The sequence below is a fragment of the Mustela nigripes genome, chromosome 12, assembly GCF_022355385.1.
Source record: "Mustela nigripes isolate SB6536 chromosome 12, MUSNIG.SB6536, whole genome shotgun sequence".
Classification (NCBI taxonomy): Eukaryota; Metazoa; Chordata; class Mammalia; order Carnivora; family Mustelidae; genus Mustela; species Mustela nigripes.
The window spans coordinates 60173100-60189158 of NC_081568.1; the positions used below are offsets into that span (position 1 = coordinate 60173100).

General features: G+C 42.0%; 1 pseudogene; it reads left to right on the forward strand.

Annotated features, from left to right (window-relative positions):
- LOC132027528 (ubiquitin-conjugating enzyme E2 variant 1-like) overlaps positions 1-15745 on the forward strand; it is a 21195-nt pseudogene extending 5450 nt beyond the window's left edge.
- Positions 15746-16059: the final 314 nt, after the last annotated feature.

Consider the following 16059-nt stretch of genomic DNA (forward strand, 5'->3'; position numbering starts at 1 on the left):
TTCAGAAAGCATTTGTTACCGGGGAAGGGTAGGAAATGAGTCAGATGTTTTCCTGGCCCCTCCCCCTGTCGGAGTTGCCCGCCCCGACCTCCCCACTCCTATTCGGAGCCCTAGGATGGTCCCTCTGATAAAGGTAGAATTTCCGGACTGGGGACACAACTAGATCCATCTCCCACATTTTGATGGGCCAGGAAGCCATCTGACTCATTTCCTACCCTTCCCCGGTAACAAATGCTTTCTGAATAAACTGGGCTGCTACCGAGCACAGTTAATGGCCTGGAAGCTTCCCAGGTGCTCCAGGAAAGAAGAGGCCTTTTAACCACGGTTTTTGGCCTTCATAACTAATGTCAGCCTTAAATGCTATTTGGAATAACAAATGAATGCTTGTCTGACTCTGAGAGCCTTTGCTAACTGCGCTCCCAAGCTTTATTATTTCGCTGATGGAGACGGCTTTTGTCATCCGGAGCAGTCTGACCCTTCGTTTACCTGTCTTTCAAATGAGCAGAAGAATAATTTCTTCGTGGGGGACTGATGCCGAGCAGATGTTCGCAGAGCCCCTTAGGATCACCGGGACAGGTCTCTCAGTAGAATTGAGGTTGTTGTTATGTAATCATTTTCCCTTCTAGTTTTGATTAAAAAAATGATCCATGTGCGCCTATGTACACAAATGTGTCGATGCTAATGGGGGCATGCGCACTGGAACCACCTCCACGCAGATCCGAGCAGGAGCAGGGTGTCCTCACAGCAAAGCTCTCTCACAGCACCCCAGAGGACACAAACGGAATACCTGGCGGGGTGGGCTGGGGGCGATCTCCCCCTGCACACACACCGGAGATGTTCCTGACCTTGGTGGGTCCCGCATTTGTGGAGAGAGGGTGGTGAGAGACAGCCTTGCTCGCCTTGTGGCAGACTCTAGTGCCCTCTGCTGTCATTTGGGAAACAAACCCTTCTGGAAGAAGTCCTCCACGTCTACCGCAAGGAAGGAAGAACCAACTAACTGCTCGGGAAACAGCGAAGTTTCCACCTGAATTTGTTTCGAATTCTTTTGGGGTCGGAGCACAGGTATCCCCCCACGGAACCTGGGGTGTCCTGCTACGCCGGCCTCGGTGCTCCCCCCCCCCCCCCCCCGATGGAACGGCGGCGGTATGCTGGAACAGAAAAGCAAACTGACCAAATACCAAGACTCCCCGGGACTTGGAAGAGAGCGCGGGCGCATTTTTGGAGAGATCGTTAAGAGAGTAGTCTTGGCTGGAATAGAAAACAGCCCCGAGCTGTAGTGTTCTGAGGGTTACTTATTCATTTTAAAATTTGCTTTAATGTTATCCTTTGGCCATCAGGCAAGGCAAGGACGCTAATTTGGCCCGCAGTGTGGCACTCTTTGCTGGATGTGCCCCCGTCGCCTGTGCCTCTCTGTAACACCTGGGTATGGCCTAAAGATCGAGTGTTCATTTACTCCGTAAGTGAACAGGATATTTGCCCATTAATTTCCACTCCAGTGCTCTAAGCCTCATATAAGGCACAGTTAATATAATCTCACTTTAGATGACACTCGGAGGAGCAGGAAGACAATTTGTGGGGGGAAAGGCATAAGAGGCAGTGCGCATTTAGCGGGAATGTTAATATTTACTCGTTGCCACACTTGGTATCTGGGAGGCTGCAAAGTCGCTAAGTGGGGATTACATCTTCAATTAAGTAGTGGTAGCGGGGGAGTCAGTGATGTTTCACAGAGGGAAACTGCCGAAATCATACTTTAAGGAGAATAATTTTTTTAAAAGCTACAAAAAAAATTGAAATAAAAGCCCAAGGGGAAAAAATAGAGGGAACATTTCTGTTTAGGGAATCCTAATATTTTGGCTGAACACATTATGTAAAATTAAATACTATTTTAAACCAAGGAGATATAATATCTAATTAAGTTTTTGTGGTTGATGGGCTGAGAGAGGATTGTGAATGTGGCATCCATTGAACTTAAAGAAGTAGAAAAATTAAATAACACTGTTCTACAGTGACTTTCACCCAGACATCCAAGCAGACCTCCATATTTCGCTTTTACTGGGTCCCCTACCCTAGGACTCACTGAAGGCATGAAAGAGAAAATGAAAATGTGCACAATGAGCTCATTAAGCCTTATAACTACCCCAAGGAGTAGGAATCAAGAGTTGTTAGCCTCATTTCCAAGCTGTGACCATGGGTTCCATGGGGGACAAGGGATTCTCATCCAGGGTCATCCTGTGAGTCCAGGGCTGGAGACAGAACAGAACCACTATCGGTCAGTTGTATCTGGAACTTCTGCTCCAGAATGCTCTCTGCTCTACAGTAAGAAGAATGTCAAACTTTGGGATGTGGAACCTTCTGTTATTAATTAGAATTACCAGGAAGCCCCAAGATTTTAAGGCTGTCTGGAGTCTTAGAGGAATTTCAATGTAAAGTGTGTAGAAACCAAAGACAAAAGATTCATTTTTAAAGGATGTTGACTTCTGAGACTAATTATTACATTAAGATATTTTCAAATACATTTTCAAATCATTTTGGACATATGAGATATATTATATGTGATTTTCAATGGGTGATTTTTTTTAAACTTAGCTTGAATATTTATTTGTTTATTTTAGAGAGAGAGACCATGTGCACAAGTTGGGGGAGGAGCAGAGGGAGAGGGAGAGAGTGGGGAGGAAGGGCAGAAGGAGAGAATCTCAAGCAGACTCCCCACTGAGCAGGGAGCCTGATGTGGGGCTCAATCCTATGACCTGAGATCATAACCCGAGCTGAAATCAAGAGCTGGATGCTTAACTGACTGAGCCACCTAGGAGCCCAGAATAGTGGGCTTTCTTTCTTTCCTCTTTCTTTCTTTCTTCCTTTCTTTCTTTCTTTCTTTCTTTCTTTCTTTTTTCTTTTAAAGATTTTATTTATTTATTTGACAGACAGAGATCACAAGTAGGCAGAGAGGCAGGAAGGGAAGCAGGCTCCCTGCTGAGCAGAGAGCCCTATGCAGGGCTCCATCCCAGGACCCTGGGATCATGACCTGAGCCAAAGGCAGAGGCTTTAACCTACCCAGGAGCCCCATTAGTGGGCTTTCTTAAACTGAACTGAAATACCTACAGAATTTTGAAAGACAATACAGACAAAGAACTCCACATGCAAATAAGACTGAATATTTCAATCATATTTCATTAGTTTTTCCCTTAAGTTTACCATCACAGATGTACAATTATAGAGTTATCCACCATTTTTTTGAAGTTTAAACTTTGGTGATATCTATTTTGTATATCATTCCTAAGATAACTTAAGCAGGGCCACATTTAATTTGGGGGGGCGGTGCGAAGAACTCTTGGGACAGCTTCATATCCAGTTGAAAGAAATTTGGTCAGAAGGCTATTTGAACGGAGAATATTCAAATTACAATTTGGCGATAAAGAAGTAGTTTAAATAATTGAAAATGAGGAATGAGCTTTGAGAAGTCGCTCTTCGGTGGTCGTTTTTGTTTCAATCGCCACAAGCGAGAAGTAGGTTTTAAAAATAGATCACCAGGGCAGAGCCAAGTGTCTCCGACAGGCACTTGCAGGCAGGATTCTAGAAATTCCAATCATTTAACAAATTGCACCATTAAAAGTCATAATAGGTCTAAAAGCCATTCTTGAAAGAACTTACTAAGTAATTTGACCTACATAATCATCTTGTTAAATTCATTTGATATCACGAGACAGTTAGTGAAATATGCATAGTACATTATATTAAAGAGAAAAGTACCCTTCAATTGGTGTCTGATGTGCACTTTGCAATCGCAGCTATTAGTTGTCTATAAAACTCCTAGACATGATTTGATTTGATTTTATTACTGTTATATCATTTTACTTTGTAACGTATAGGGGTGGAGATTACAGGTCGGCTCGTGCTCACTAGGAAATATTTAACGAAGGATGTTTTATTTATTAGCATAAAGAGACACAGTGGATTATTGGGTGATTAAAGTGATGGTGTGGCTGCCACACTTGTCAAAAGTACAGCTCTAATTCAATAGCAAGGCGACAGTCAGTCTCTGAGTTGATCTATGCCTGAGCAAACTGGCTCTGAAGGCAGGACATTGTCCACTTAAAAGGATCTTTGTAAATTTCTATAATTGCACATTATCAAAAGCAAACAGCAACAACAACAAACCCGCAGAGTGATTTCTCAGTCGTAAGTTTACTTTCCATCTGCCAGGAGCCCTGCGTTTCATCTTTTGCATTCCTAACATCCCAAATCAATAACAGAGAATGATATTTAATGTTACTAATCTATGTGGGAAACACAATATTTTTACACAAAGTAAATTGAGAAGAGAATTCAATAAAGGGAACAAAGGAAGAAAGGAACTAGCATTTATTGACTGCCTGCTTTGTGCCAGGCTCTGTGCTCAGTGTTCTACAAAGACCAGCAGACTATCTCATTTAATCCTACAGAAAGCTGCAAAGTGAACAAAAATATATTTATTTTTAAATTTTTAATTGAACACATGTTACTACTTTTTCCCTTTGTTTTCCTTTGGTTTAATGTCACTTAAGCCTGTGAATAATACGTATCATCAGAACTACTTCATATCTCGCTGGGGGAGGAGGGAGAAGTTGCTAATATCACTTGTCAATGAACACATTTACTGCAAGTAGTGTCCATTTTATCTATTCTTTACTCTTGCTCAAAGAATACTTAATCAGAATTTCATTTTGCATGTAATTAGGCATAAATATATCCTCCCTGAAATACCAGCTCTTTGCTGGTATTGTAAATTTGAAGGAAACTTATAAACTTATAAACCATAAACTGTATCACTTAAATCATCCATTTGTTAATATTTGTTAATTGCATTATTTGTATTTCAGGACAAATTTAGAGCTAATTCGAGGTAAAATATTACAGAGTCTTATTTGTTTTATGTTACAAGCCAAGATATGGTACAGACCCTTTCTTAATTATTTTACTACGCTAAAAGCTAAAATTGTCTGGGTGCATCATAAACCTTCCCTGGGTCTTAGGAGCAGTTTAGTTTCACAGCGCCCTCTGCTGTACTCTGTGAGTTTAGCACTCTTCAGCAAAGAGCTGAAACCTGCCCAGAAGACAACCCAACAGTCAGGGCAGGTGTGGGTCAGGTCCTCAGCCATCAGGGTTTAGAACTTGAATACTGACTGCAAACCTAGATCCCAGCAGGCTTAGGAAACTAGTGTGCTTGATGGAACTCCCAGGAATTCTCTTTCCATCTCCATCGTCTTCCCCAAGAGGGAGGGCTACGGGGCCCCTGCATCCACCTGCCTCCGCAGCTGAAGGGCATTTCACATTTTGCATTTCCAAGAAGGCAGACCATTCCTTTCACCACTCCCAGCCCAAACATCCTTTACCTACAGGTCTTCTCACCTCTGTTCATGGGTCACCTTTCCTTCAGCTCCAAAGCGTAGGAGTTGTCTGTGATTTCTCTCTTTCCTTCACCTGGCTCCTGGCAGGTCCTTCAGAAATTACCTGTGGAATGAATGAGGAAGCAGACAGAGAATGCAGAATTTCAGGGTATTAGCCCACCACGGCAAAACAGAAAAGCATCTGTGAAAGCAGGAATAACATCACAGTGTTATTTCCAGGTAAGTAGACCTATACAGAGAGAGGGCAATGCCAATTTACTTTTTCCTGTCCATCTCTCATCTAGGTATGATAGGATTTCTTTAGATTCCCACAGCCTCCATCAGGCCAGTGGGGAATAAGTAAGGGATCTGGTTTTAGGTTTCTAAGGGATTAATACGTTCCTTCCTTGTTCTCTGAAACTGTGTCCTGGTTATAGTTTCTTGGAGTGGAGCTGGCCTGCCGCCAAGCCCACCAGTCTGCCAAGCCCACCTCATGATGTATCTCACATCTTCTTGTAGCTCATATGTGCCCTCATGTGTGGGATCTTTCTGCTGTCACTTGAGAGGGCATTTTTTCCCCTGTTCTGAGAGATCCGTATGGTGCCTTTGACCATGAGTGTTTACTAATGAAACTTGCCAATCAAAATTTGACATACTTGGGGCACCTGGGTGGCTCAGAGGGTTAGGGCCTCTGCCTTCGGCTCAGGTCATGATCCCAGGGTCCTGGGATCAAGCTCCACATTAGGCCCTCTGCTCAGCAGGGATCCTGCTTCCCCCTCTCTCTCTGTCTGCCTCTTAAGAAAAAAAAAATTGACATACTTGCCCATCAAGGTATTTTCTAAATTATCTTGACTAGTTTGATTTAACCAGAACCCATTAATATATAAACTCATAATACACATTTTGATAACATGTAGAGAGTTCAAAAAGTAAACATCAGGCTAATCCTAGTACCCAGGGATAAATTCTATTAACACTTGGATGTGTGTGTGTGTGTTTTAATAGAGTTTATTTTTTAGAACAGTTTTAGGTCCATAGCAAAAGGAACTGGATGATATAGAGATTTCCCATAAACTCCTCGCCCCCTCCATATCCAGCTCCACCCCTCATTATCAATATCCCCCACCAGAGTGGGGCATTTCTTACAACCAGTGAACCTACATGAGACATCACTGTCAACCACAGCTCATAGTTTACATTAAGGTTTACTCTTGGTGCCATACTAGTCTGTGGGTTTGACAAAGGCGTAGGGTCATCTATCTACCATGAGAGTAACACACAGAATAGATTTATATATAAAAATATCCCTGAAAATCCTCCGTGTTCCTCATATTCATCTCTCTCTCCTTCCTAATCTCTAGCAACCACTGATCTTTTCATCTTCCCGTACATTTTAGTCTCTTTCTCTATGTATATGTGTGCATATTAATATCACTACAAAAGTGAGCACATACTATGCATGCACTTTATTTTCTGTTTTACTTTCCTTTTAAACTTTTAAAGCTGTACATGATGGAAATTCTTAAGCATACATAAAAATCAGAGAGAAAACTATAATGAAACTTCATCTGCCCAACACCTGGCTTCAATAATTATCAACATTTTGTTAATTGTATTTCATCTCTCTCCCTCTACTGGCTTGCTTTTCTTTTTTCCTGAAATATCTTGACACAAATCCAAAGAATTGTGCCATTTTACCCATAATGCTGAAATATATACATATATAAACTGCCTTTTTCATTTTATATGACATCACGAATATTTTTCCATTTCATTCATTATGGTTTAAAACGTTATTTTTAACAACTGCCAAATATTGTCATTATATGTGCCGCAAAGCTTTAAGCACATCTCTGATTATTTCCTTAGGATACATCTCTGTAAGTAAATAATAGGATCAAAGGATAAGAGTTTTAAAAGCAGAAAAACTTGGTTGTATCAACTTACATTCCAATCAGTGGGGTGTGAAAGGGCCCGTTTCCTTAACCCTTGAGTTATTACCGATTGTATGGGTCAAGGTGCCATTGCAGATAACAGAATCTACTCTAGCTGGAAGCAAGATTTATTACTAGTTATTATAAAATCATTAGAAGATTAGGAGGAGTTGATTGATCTCCCAGGAATGAACTCCAGAATCACAGTGTGGAGTTGGCTCACCAAGACAGCTACCTCTGCCATCATTGGGAAGCTGGGAATAAAAAAGTTGCCATCATAGTTGCAAGCTCTAGGTTCCTAGTGCCTTTCTCATGATTTACACGATTAGAATGGATGCCTCTCCAGCCCCCCCAAAAAATGGAATCGGACCCTAGGCCTTCTACTACAAATGCCATGGAAGTCCAAATGCCTCTATGATCTTACTTGCTAGCAGAAGCACAAGAATTATGCTTTATATCTTAGTATACTAGTTCTTATTGTCCACGTTTCATATGGGCATACTGCTAGATTGAAGGTAGGTCCTCTGAAAAATTCAAGCTATTAGAGAGCCTGGGAAATGCAGTACTTTTGCTTTCCAGTTTTCAGTGGGCAGCAAGCCGTGACACAAAGTGGCTGAATGGAGCTGAATGAGTCAGTCAGTAATATCTGCTACAGTCCATCCATTTGGCAACACAGCATCTGTATATAGTCTCTGTCAATAAATCTTCCAAACAAAGGGGCGCCTGGGTGGTGCAGTAGGTTAAGAGTCTGACTCCTGGTTTCAGCTCAGGTCGTGATCTCAGGGTCATGAGATTGAACTCCATGTGGAGTTCTACTCTCAGCATGGAGTTTGCTTAAGTCTCTCTCCCTTTCCCTCTGCCCCTCCCCCCACCATGCGCACGAGCGCGCGCTCTCTCTCTGTCTCTCTCAAATAAATAAATAAATATTAAAAAAAAAAATCTTCTAGGAGCATCTGGGTGGCTCAGTCATTTAAGTGCCTGCCTTCAGCTTAGGTCATGATCCTGGGGTCCTGGGGTTGAGCCCAAATTGGGCTCCCTGCTCAGAAGGAAGCCTGCTTCTCCTTCTCCCTCTGTTGCTCTCTCGAGTTCTCTCTCAAATAAATAAATAAATAAAATCTTAAAAAAAAATCTTCTAAACAAAAATAATAGCCGCTGGGTGCCTGGGTAGCTCAGTGGGCTGAGTCTCTGCCTTCAGCTCGGGTCTTGATCTCAGGGTCCTCAGGATCTAGTCCCACATCAGGCTCTCTGCTCAGCGGAGAGCCCGCTTCCCCCCCTCTCTCTGCCCGCCTCTCTGCCTACTTGTGATTTCTTTCTCTGTGTGTCAAATAAATAAATAAAACCTTAAAAAACAAAAAGCAAACTGTATCTGGAACAGCAATGCAACAGAAGATTATAACACTGATTACACTTATAACATACTGTCATTCTCCAAGATCCATCCAACCAGGTACCTGGTGGTGATTTGGTAATATTAGACCCCTTCCATTCTATTTCATCCTGCCAAAACCTGTAAGTCTTTGACTTGCTGACACAAGATCCTATAAATATAACCTTGGACCAAGAGGCCCACTTTAGGGTACTAGAGGGTTATTGATGGACATGTAACTATAGGATCATTGGTCTTAGCATATATCATATCACCCCACATTTTAGAATGGCCTCTACAAGATGCAGCTAAATCTGAAGATAACTCTGTAGGGCTGGGGTACTAACCCTCAGATGTGATATATATAAATTGCTATTATGTGGAGCTGTTTTCCTGTTAGATAGAATACATAGGTCCATGAGCCAAGGAATGGAGGCTAAGAGTGACCCTCTGTCCACCACTTTCAGTGGCCTTCTTAGGCACTATGTACTTTGCATCTCTGCAACTTTAGGTTAGGTGCATCTAGAGGTCCTGGCCTACAATGAGAGGATAGGGTAGGTGGAGAGAACTTTTATTTATTGTCTGTCAGGGAACAATAATTGTTCTACTGAACTTAAAGCTCTGGCTGCTACTTGGTCACTTTGATTTTCTCATGACAGAAGATCAGCAGACAAAGAAAAAAGTTTTATTGTCAGGAGTAACTGACCTTTTTCCTTCTAAGGGATACAGAGTTGATTTGGCATAATAGGAAAAGGGCGAGACATGTCTGTAACTCAGGGAACCCACTGGGCATCTCTTGCGGCTGCCATGCCTGGTTTTAACTGTGAATGAACAATTCAGGAACTGTGGCCTGACAAGCACACAGCAAGCAAAGGCTCGAGCCACTTGGGGTGAAGGTCTAGAATGCCCTAACAGGCAAGCAATTCAGACTAATGAAAGTGCTAGCTGAGGTGAGAGGAAATCTAGAACAGGTGGGCAGTAGAAGGAGATGATAACTATCAATTATAGGCTCAGGACCAACTACAGAAGCAGGAACTGTAACTCATGCCACTATCTCTCCTCTTATACATCTCTTTGGCTGGAAATTGTGATGATCCACCCTCCTGAAGAAACACTGGTTTAGATCTAACTTGAAGCACACAAGAATAGTGCAAGTTATCTATATTCTCCCCCATATTCTAAGTTTCCTTTATAATTTGTGGGGGTACCAGCTCCCATATGCCTTTTCTTCCAATAGCCAATACCCGCATCTTTTTGTCCAAGGGGTGCCCCCAGATTCCTAGCACCATGGTGCCTTTGGGCATAGAGGGCCCAAAGTGTTTGGGAATTTACAATTCCCACTCCCCTCCCCTCCCCTCCCCTCAACACACACACACACACACACACACACACACCAGCCGTTAACCAATCACTGAAGGGCACAGAGGTATACATACTCTAGCTCCTTTGTTCCCCACAGGACAGTGTAAGTCTTGTCTATATCATCCAGAGCTCTCCTGTGGAACTGAGCCAAAGTTACCCTCCATAGCACCACACTAGACATCACAACCTGGCTTGGCTTCATTCCCTTCCCAACTTACTTCCCCACACTCTTGCCAGCTTTTCCTGGAGTACTTCCTAATCAATCACCTTTGCTTGAATCCTTATCTTAAGGCCTGCTCCCAATATCATACTATATCATTAGGAGGTTGGAGTAGGGTTGTAAAAGCTGATTTGCAATATCTTCTACCATCATTATAGTATTGATTTCTTGTGGATACTGAACTTCGGTGACCTAATCCTTATTACCTATTTGAATAATTCCTAATAAAAAATGAATATAAGAATGAAGATAAATAGTTTCTAAGTATACTATTATTCTTTCTTTTCACTAATTCTACTTATACCATCCTCTCCAAAAGAAAAAATATTTTTTTAATTTTTTAAAGACTTTATTTATTTATTTGACAGGATGAGAGAGAGAGAGATAGCAAGAGAAGGAATACAAGCGGGGGGAGTGGGAGAGAGAGAAGCAGGGTCCACACTGAGCAGGGAGCCTGATGCAGGGCTCGGTCCCAGAACCCTGGGATCATGACCTGAGCCGAAGGCTGATGCTTAACAACTGAGCCATCCAGGCACCCCAAAAATAATAATTTTTAAAGAGGCAATATTCTTTAAAAATTTTTTTATTTATTTATTAGACAGAGTCACAAGTAGTCTGAGAGGCAGGCAGAGAGAGAGGGGGAAGCAGGCTCCCCACTGAGCAGAGAGCCCGATGCAGGGCTTGATCCTAGGACCCTGGGATCATGACCTGAGCCAAAGGCAGAGGCTTTAACCCACTGAGCAACCCAGGTGCCCCTAAAGAGACAATATTCTTAAAGAAGGGTTAACTTGTGGAAGGTATCATTGCTTCTTCTAATTATTGTCATATGGTAGGCTGGGGGGGGTGGTCAGGAAAAAAATATCAGACCTAGAAAACAGATAAAGAATTCAAATGGCATGATCTGGCTCTAGTACAATCCTATATGTAAAGGCATTATGTTTCCTCCCTCCCTTCCTTTCTTCCTTCCAGTCTGTGCGTTAGGGGAGCATGCAAAAGTAGCATTAGTTCCTACCCTTGAGAAACTCCAAACCCAATGGAGGTCAATGGAAGAAGTCCCTTCTAACTAGGTTAAGCCTCACTGCAGCAAAATTCCTCCATCCTGAAGGAAGCTGTTTGGGGACATTCTGCAACCCATATATAGTACATCTTGGCCACTTGATTGTCATCCCCACCTATGGTGGTTCTTACATTTGCTCTCACTGAACTCTGTTCTCTCCTCTCTACAGCTGGAAGTCTCAAGCAAGGGCACAATGAGAAAATAGATTTAAAATATGTGATAACAGGGACACCTGGCCAGCTCAGTCAGTAGAGCATGCGACTCTTTATCTCAGGGCTGTGAGTTCAAGCCCCATGCTGGGCACAGAGCCTTATTTAAAATTCAAAAAAAGTAAAAAATAGAAATGTGATAATAGAAGAGTGAGGGGAGATGGCAGTTTAGGTTCATCCTTTGATCTAACCTGCAATTTTATATTGCATAGTCTTTGCATACCATCTTTTTCAATTAAATGCAGTTCAATGAATCTTTTTTTTCTAATATTTTATGTGTTTATTTGACAGAGAGCATGAGAGAGGAGAGGGTCAAAGGGAGAAGCAGACTCTCTGCTGAGCAGGGAGCCCAATGTGGGGACCCATCCAGGGACTCCAAGATCATGACTTGAGCAGAAAGCAGTCGCTTAACCAGCTGAGCCACCTAGGCACCCAACAAATCTTCTTCTTCTTCTTTTTTTTTTTTTTAAAGACAATCTGATTTATTTATTTATTTCAAGATTTTATTTATTTATTTGACAGAGAGAGAGATCACAAGTAGGCAGAGAGGCAGGCAGAGCGAGAGAGAGGAGGAAGCAGGCTCTCCATGAGCAGAGAGCCCGATGTGGGACTCGATCCCAGAACCCTGAGATCATGACCTGAGCCGAAGGCAGAGGCTTAAGCCACTGAGCCACCCGGGTGCCCCCCAACAAATCTTCTTAAGTCTTTTCAGATAATGCCAAAGTGAAATAGTGGGAAGTACATTTCTTTTCTTTTCTTTTTTTTTTTTTTTTAAGATTTTATGTATTTATTTGGCAGGCAGAGATCACAGGTAGGCGGAGAGGAAGGCAGAGAGAGAGAGGGGAGGAAGCAGGCTCCCTGCGGAGCAGAGAGCTCGATCCCAGGACCCCAGAGCCCAAGGCAGAGGCTTCAACCCACTGAACCACCCAGGCGCCCCGGAAGTATATTTCTTAATTCAAAGAAAAGCTTTTCAAAATCTTCTTTGGGCAGGTGGACTTAAAATACAGGAGGATGGTAGGGGAAGAAGCAGTAAGTTCTGATAGATTGATTATCTTTATCCCATCTCATGCATTTATATAAAATCATTTTTCTTGATTTCTAATAGGTTAACACAGGAGAGAAGTCCTGACCTAAATGGTCCGACTCCCTTTGTAGAAAGCATAGTTTGCTGGCTAATGATCTCATGGCAGCTCAATAGCAGAGGCTTAGGAGGCAAGCAAAGGTCTGTCTCTCCCTTTCACTAGCTATGGTTCTGGGTAAATTACTTAACTCGTTTAATCTCATTTTCATACCTGCAAAATGTGGATTGTTCTGGGTTGAATTGTGTTCTTCCAAAATTCATATGTCAGAGTCTTAGCCCCAAATACTTCACAATGTGACCCTATTTGGGAATAGGGTTGTTACAGGTAAAACTATTTCAGTTAAAATGAGGTCATACCGGAGAAAGGTGGGTCCCTAATTCAACACAACTGAAGTCCTTTAAAAAGGGATATTTGGGAATGCCTGGGTGGTTCAGTCAATTAAGCATCCGCTTCTTGGTTTTAGCTCAGGTCATGATCTCATGGGTCATGGGATTGAGTCCTGCATCAGGCTCCACACTCAGCAGGGAGTCTGCTCAAAGACTCTCTCCCTCTGCCCCTCCTCTTGTTCATTCTCTCTCTTTAAAATAAATACATAAATCTTGAAAAAGGGTTATTGGGACACATACATGCACACAGGGAGAATGACACATGAAGATGGAGGCAGAGATAAAGATGATGTTTCTAAAAGCCAAGGTACCATGCTTGTCAACATCTCAATCTCAGACTTCCTGCCTCCAGAACCATGAGACAATACATTTCTGTTCTTAAGCCACGTGATCTATGGCACTTCATTACAGCAGCCCCTGCAAACTAATCCAGAGATTAAAATAGTTCCAGCCCCATAGAGTTGTAATGAGGATAAAACGAGATGATGCACGGGAAGTATTTCATACAGTTATTGGCCTGTAAAAAGTACTTAAAAACTGGTTGCTATTATTACTGTTTAGAGAAGATTAATGACTCAACCAACAACAAACATATCTACTGGGACAAAACATATCCTGAAGTTGCCTCTTCAGTATTCACTAAATGACCTAGAGGATCCTGAATTTTCTAGCCAGGTGCCTTGTGTAGGACTGACCCCTTCCTCAATTTCAGGATGGGTTTTGAGTGGCTTAAACCCTTCACTACAATTCTCCTTCCCTTTCCATTCCCACAGGGACTGGATGACATGAACAGGTAACCTAGGCCTGAGCCAATCATCACAGCGTTTCTCAGGCCATGGATGGGGGAGAGGGGGAACCTGTGACCCAAGAATTAAATTAGAGAAATTCCCTAGATTTTTCTTTGACAGTTTGATGAAGGATGTCTCTACCCTCTCAACCCCCAGTCTCGGATATTAACAGAAAGTTTGTCTGTGTTGTTCTTATGAGGGAACTCAAACCATGAACAGAGCTGATGAGGGTGGAACAGAGAAAATTCGAGTTATAGTGACCTTGATGCTACCTTATACCTCCGTTTATCAAATCCTACCTGAATGCTGCTTCGTATCTTTTTTCCCCTGGCTAGTTTGAGTTTGAGTTGGGTTCTCTTGTGAAAGTGGCATATTTTGTGGACAGGACTTGGTAGGAGAGAAGCAGGAAGTAGCTTTATTCTTTCTGATCACTTACTCTTTAAACCTACTTGGTCCGTTCTCTATTCTCCATCTGTGCAGTATACTGAGCGGAGGACTTAGATTTTCTGTCACTTTCAGGTATTAGAATAGTCTCATTTCAGGTGCCAAAAATCTGCGTGGATTTAAGTCAGAGCTTCAGTTTCTGGTGTGGATGAAATCTTCTGAGGCCCATGTAGGCTTAAAACCTGTGGGAGTGAAGGAATAGGGTGTTTTTTGTTTGTTTGTTTGTTTTGTTTTGTTTTTCCTATTTCTTCACTATATTCCACCTACTGTACACTTCCTGATGCTTCTGGGTGCCTCCAGTCAGGACGGAAAGGAGGGACGGGAGGAAGCAAAGCAGAGTCTGACTTGATGGTGGTGGTTTAATCTAGTATCACTGTCTTCCTGTAGCAGATGCCCAAATGCCGGCCTTGGGTCTTGTGGGATGTTTTAATGACTCCTTCACAAACAACCCCTGATATAGCACATTTGCTGGGCTGGGCATTGTACCCTCTGGTTGACCTTTCAGAGGTCACTCCCCTCAGCATCTCTTTATCTCTCTATGAACTGACATGGAGCAATTTCTAGGACAAAAGAAAGCAAAGTGTAAAGAGTGCCCAAAGTAGGCCACCTTTTGTGTAGTGAAGAAGGGAAAAATACAAAACTATGCATGTATCTGTTCAACAATGCCCTATGAGCCATGTGGAGCTTAGGAAAAAGGAACATATGCACCTTTGGGTCTAATGGAAGCAAAGTCATAAATATTCTCAAAATCTACTTCTTTGTTTATATTGTTTTCAGTTGGAAGAACTACTATGTTTGATCACTTATTTTATTACTTTATTTATTTATTTTTAAGATTTTATTTATTCATTTGAGAGAGAGATCACAAGTAGGCAGAGCGGCAGGCAGAGAGAGAGAGAGAGGAGGAAGCAGGCTCCCTGCTAAGCAGAGAGCCCGATGTGGGGCTTGATCCCAGGACCCTGCGATCATGACCTGAGCCGAAGGCAGCGGCTTAACCCACTGAGCCACCTTGGTGCCCCTTATTATTATATTTTAAAGTAGGCTCAATACCTAATGTGAGGTTCAAATTCACGACCCCAAGATCAAGAGGTGCATGCCTTATAGACTGAATCACCCAGGTGCTCCTTGATCATTTCTTTTGGACAAGTGGTGATCTTAAATAATTTTTAATCAACTTAAGCTGAAGTAAAATTAGAGTAAAGTCTGTTTTGGTATAAATAAAATATGTAAATTAAAAATAATGTTGTGAAGAGCAACACTGATGAAAGATGGCAGCCACCATGAGCTGGGACAATTTATGAAAACCAAACATACAGCCTTAAATGTCTTAAATACCCCCAAACTCCTCCTTTGTAATATTTGTAACAAAAATGAATATGAATGGAGTTAACAGTTCCAATGGAGTAGTAGACCCAAGAGCCATACCAGTGCTGTCAAAATGGTAGAATTCATATAGCATCAAAGTTGCAAGATGATGTCTAACGAAAACATGAAACTCCCGCAGCTGCCTGAAGGACAGTGTCACAGCAATTAATTGAAACGAGAAAACACAGTTCCCCCATTTGATTTAAGCAATCTTCATTTTCCACAGTAGTACATTTTCTAGATACATCTTGTAGACCTCAAAGTACTGGAAAGGAAGCTTCCATTCAAAGGCAATTTATCTTAAGATATTGTAAATGATACTAATTTTTTGTCCATTCGAAATATACGTTGTGCTATATAAAATAAAATAAAATAATGTATTACTTTACCTACTTTTTAATTTTTCAATATTTTTTCATCTGCCTTAATGTTCTTGAGGAATAGCAGTCATTAAAAACTACTTAAAAACATGTACATGAGGTA